General features: G+C 70.2%; 1 non-coding gene across 1 annotated transcript; it reads left to right on the top strand.

Annotated features, from left to right (window-relative positions):
• The first annotated feature begins 1,790 nt into the window (after positions 1-1,790).
• Positions 1,791-1,909, top strand: LOC135979705 (5S ribosomal RNA). Its single transcript, XR_010596963.1, has one exon. It is a non-coding gene; the product is annotated as a 5S ribosomal RNA (ribosomal RNA).
• The last annotated feature ends 3,091 nt before the right edge of the window (positions 1,910-5,000 follow it).

Below are 5,000 nucleotides of genomic sequence, written 5' to 3'. Positions count from 1 at the left end.
GGGCGGGCCTGGCCCCGGAGCTCGAAAAAAAAAAAAGGATCGGGCCCACTAGAGACATGGACCAGGCCGCCCTGGGCTCACCCTCCCCGGCCGCAGCGAGGGACTGCCTCCCGGCCGACTGGATCGGGCCCCTGGAAGTCTGGAAAAAAGACTGGAACCTGACGCCTCCGAGGAGGGGGCGCCCAGGGAAGGAGGGAGATCCGGGTTGACCTGGTGACCGGACGGGAAAGAGGCCACCGGGCGTCCCCCCCCTTAAAACCTAGGGGTTGACCTGGTGGCCGGAAAGCGAACCGGCCAGCAGGTGAACCCTTTCGATTCCACGGGTTGACCTGGTGCCCGGGAAGCGAACCGGCCAGCAGGTGAACCCGTTCGATTCCACGGGTTGACCTGGTGCCCGGGAGGGGACTCTGAAAATTTTTCAGCCCTTTCGACTCGGGGTTGACCTGGTGGCCGAGAGGGGACTCGCACGGCAGGCAAGCCGCCCTGGGCTCACCCTCCCCGGCCGCAGCGAGGGACTGCCACCCGGCCGACTGGATCGGGCCCCTGGAAGTCTGGAAAAAAGAATGGAACCTGACGCCTCCGAGGAGGGGGCGCCCAGGGAAGGAGGGAGATCCGGGTTGACCTGGTGACCGGACGGGAAAGAGGCCACCTGGCGTCCCCCCCCCTTAAAACCTAGGGGTTGACCTGGTGGCCGGAAAGCGAACCGGCCAGCAGGTGAACCCTTTCGATTCCACGGGTTGACCTGGTGGCCGGAAAGCGAACCGGCCAGCAGGTGAACCCGTTCGATTCCACGGGTTGACCTGGTGCCCGGGAGGGGACTCTGAAAATTTTTCAGCCCTTTCGACTCGGGGTTGACCTGGTGGCCGAGAGGGGACTCGCACGGCAGGCAAGCCGCCCTGGGCTGACCCTCCCCGGCCGCAGCGAGGGACTGCCTCCCGGCCGACAGGATCGGGCCCCTGGAAGTCTGGGGGCGGGGGGAAATCGCCCCACGCCTCCGAGGAGGGCTGCCCGGGCGGGCCTGGCCCCGGAGCTCGAAAAAAAAAAAAAGGATCGGGCCCACTAGAGACATGGACCAGGCCGCCCTGGGCTCACCCTCCCCGGCCGCAGCGAGGGACTGCCTCCCGGCCGACTGGATCGGGCCCCTGGAAGTCTGGGGGGGGGGGGGGAATGGAACCTGACGCCTCCGAGGAGGGGACGCCCAGGGAAGGAGGGAGATCCGGGTTGACCTGGTGACCGGACGGGAAAGAGGCCACCGGGCGTGCCCCCGTTAAAACCCCTAGGGGTTGACCTGGTGGCCGGAAAGCAAACCGGCCAGCAGGTGAACCCTTTCGATTCCACGGGTTGACCTGGTGCCCGGGAAGCGAACCGGCCAGCAGGTGAACCCGTCCGATTCCACGGGTTGACCTGGTGCCCGGGAGGGGACTCTGAAAATTTTTCAGCCCTTTCGACTCGGGGTTGACCTGGTGGCCGAGAGGGGCCTCGCACGGCAGGCAAGCCGCCCTGGGCTCACCCTCCCCGGCCGCAGCGAGGGACTGCCCCTCCCCACCCCCCGGCTGACAGGATCGGGCGCACTGGAAGTCCGGGACAGTATTTTCCCCGACGCCGGGGAGGGCGGGCGGAGGGGCTCTGGCGGCCAGCCCGGGCCCCGGAGCTCGAAAAGGAAAAAAGGACCGGGCCCGCGAGAGACGGGGGCCCTGCCGCAGGGGGGGGGGGCAGTCCGACCGGGGCTCACCGTGCGGCAGGCCCGGGCGTCGGCAGGGGAAAGCGGGCGAGGAGGCGCGGGGCCGGGTGCCTACGGCCATACCGGACCGAACGCCCCCGATCCCGTCCGATCTCGGAAGGTAAACCGTCCCGGGCCTGGCTAGTACTTGGATGGGTGACCGCCTGGGAATCCCAGGTGCCGTAGGCAGCTTTTCCCGGTCCGAGTCAGCTCTCTCTCCTTTTCTGGGGGGGAAGGAGAGGGGGGGACGGGCCGGAAAGCCCCTCGTCGCTCCTGCCGAGTCGGAGGTCGCGGCCGCAGGTCACGGGTCTGGGCGCCTGGGGTCCGGCTCCCCACCCACCCGGCTTCCTCCGCGGAGGACCCCCCCCGGGGCCACCGAAGCCGCTGGGGGAGACCCCGGGCATGGGGCGGACTGGCCCGGACCCTCCCGGCCGCCGGCCCGCAGGTCCGCCCCGAATCCCCCCCCGCGGCCACCCAGGCCAGGCCTGGCCAGGCGGGACGGACGGCGGGTGTCCAGCGCCCAGCGGCTTCCTCCAGCGGGGACCCACGGACCCCAAAGCCGCAGGGGGAGGCCCCGGGCCCGGGACGGACTCGCTCGGACCCCCTGCGCCCGGCCGCCGGCCCGCGGGACCGCCCCGAATCCCCCCGCGGCCACCCAGGCCAGGCCTGGCCAGGCGGGACGGACGGCGGGTGTCCAGCGCCCAGCGGCTTCCTCCAGCGGGGACCCACGGACCCCAAAGCCGCAGGGGGAGGCCCCGGGCCCGGGCCCGACTCGCTCGGCCCCCCCGCCTCCCCTGCGCCCGGCCCCCGGCCCGCGGGACCGCCCCGAATCCCCCCGCGGCCACCCAGGCCAGGCCTGGCCTGGCGGGACGGACGGCGGGTGTCCAGCTCCCAGTGGCTTCCTCCAGCGGGGACCCACGGACCCCAAAGCCGCAGGGGGAGGCCCCGGGCCCGGGACGGACTCGCTCGGCCCCCCCGCCTCCCCTGCGCCCGGCCCCCGGCCCGCGGGACCGCCCCGAATCCCCCCGCGGCCATCCAGGCCAGGCCTGGCCTGGCGGGCCGGTGTGCGGCTCCCCCGGGCTTCCTCCCCCGACGACCCGCGCCCCCCTGAGCCGCAGGCGGAGACCCCGGCCCCGGGGCGGACCGGCCCGGGCTCGCTCGAGCCCCCTGCGCCCGGCCCGCAGGACCGCCCCCCCGAATCCCCCGGGAGAGGCCCGGCCTGCACGCCACTGACGACCCGCGGCCCCCAAAGTCGCAGGAGGCGCCCCCCCCCGGTTAGCCCCGTCTCGCTCCGCGCCCCCCGCCCCTCGCTGCCGGGACCGGGCGCCGCCCCAGAGTCAGCCGCAGCCGGCCGGCCTGAGAGCTGCCCTCCTGTGGACGACGGTGAGTTTACCTTGATACTAACCGGCCGTCAGCCAGGTCAACCCCATTGCTAGACTGGGGTGGACCTGGTGGCCGAGTGGGGACTTGGAACATTTGACAGCTGCTTCCCGGGGCTTGACCGGTTGTCCTGAACGCCCCCCACCCCCAGCCCCAGCCCCCGGCTCCTGCTCCCCTCTCCCCAGCCTCGGTGCTCCGCTCCCTGCCTCGGAGGCTGCCTCTCTGCGGCGCCTGCATCGCCTCCGAGGACGCGCACCCTCCGGAGGCTGGACGTAAACCCACCACTGCCGCTGACCCGGCTCTCCGAGGGACGACTGTGAGGCCTCCCCCCCCCCCCCACCCCCGGACCGCCCTGGGGACGACTGCTAAGCCTCCCCCACCGGACCGCCCGGGGCAAGACTGCTAAGCCTCCCTCCCACACACACACACACACACTGTCGGGGGAGGACTATTAAGCTTTCCCCCTGGAGCGCCCGGGGCGGACGACTGTTAAGCCTGCCCCCGGAGTCCTCGGGGGAGGACTATTAAGCTTTCCCCCCTGGAGCGCCCGGGGGGGGACGACTATTAAGCCTGGCCCCCGGAGTCCTCGGGGGACGACTATTAAGCCTCCCCCGGACTGGCCGGGGGGCGACTATTAAGCCTCCCCCGGACCTGCTCCGTCTCGACTATTAAGCCCCCCTCTGTGGTCCTCAAGACCACTGCCGTGCTGCCCTCGGAGTGGGGTGACACCCGGGCCGGAAAGCAAACCGGCCACCAGGTCAACCCGTCGAATCCAATGGGTTGACCTGGTGGCCGGAAAGCAAACCAGCCGCCAGGTCAACCCGTCGAAACCAATGGGTTGACCTGGTGGCCGGAAAGCAAAACGGCCGCCAGGTCAACCCAGTAGATTCAGCGGGTTGACCTGGTGGCCGAACGGGGACTTTGAAAATTTGACAGCCGCTTCCCGGGGGTTGACCTGTTGTCCCGGTGGGGACTTTGAACATTTGACAGCCGCCTCCCAGGGCTTGACCTATTGTCCCGGTGGGGACTTTGAGAATTTTACAGCCGCTTCCCGGGGCTTGACCTGGTGGCCGAGTGGGGACGTTGAACATTTGACAGCCGCTTCCAGGGGGTTGACCTGTTGTCCTGAACGCCCCCCACCTCCCCCCCGGCTCCTGCTCCCCACTCCCCAGCCTCGGTGCTCCGCTCCCTGCCTCGGAGGCTGCCTCTCTGCGGCGGCTGCATCGCGTCCGAGGACGCTCACCCTCCGGAGGCTGGACGTAAAGCCTGACACCCGCCACCGCCGCCGACACGGCTCTCGGAGGGACGACTCTGAGGCCTCCCCCCACCCCCGGACCGCCCTGGGGACGACTGCTAAGCCTCCCCCCCGCCCACACCCACACCCACACTGTCGGGGGATGACTCTTAAGCCTCTCCCAGACTGCCTGGGGAACGACTATTAAGCCTGCCCCCCGGAGCACTCGGGGGACGACTATTAAGCCTCCCGCGGACTGCCCGGGGGATGACTATTAAGCCTCCCCTGGAACGACTATTAAGCCTCCCCCGGACTGGCCGGGGGGCGACTATTAAGCCTATCCTCGGGGGAGGACTATTAAGCTTTCCCCCTGGAGCGCCCGGGGGGACGACTATTAAGCCTGGCCCCCGGAGTCCTCGGGGGACGACTATTAAGCCTCCCCCGGACCTGCTCCCTCTCGACTATTAAGCCCCCCCTCTGCGGTCCTCAGCACCACTGCCGCGCTGCCCTGGGAGTGGGGTGACATCCGGTCCGGAAAGCAAACCGGCCACCAGGTCAACCCGTCGAATCCAATGGGTTGACCTGGTGGCCGGAAAGCAAACCGGTCGCCAGGTCAACCCGTCGAATCCAATGGGTTGACCTGGTGGCCGGAAAGCAAACCGGCCG

This window comes from Chrysemys picta, unplaced genomic scaffold (genome assembly GCF_011386835.1).
Source record: "Chrysemys picta bellii isolate R12L10 unplaced genomic scaffold, ASM1138683v2 scaf1152, whole genome shotgun sequence".
Classification (NCBI taxonomy): Eukaryota; Metazoa; Chordata; order Testudines; family Emydidae; genus Chrysemys; species Chrysemys picta.
Note: the sequence above shows the minus strand (reverse complement) of the source record. Positions and strands in the feature narration are given on the sequence as shown.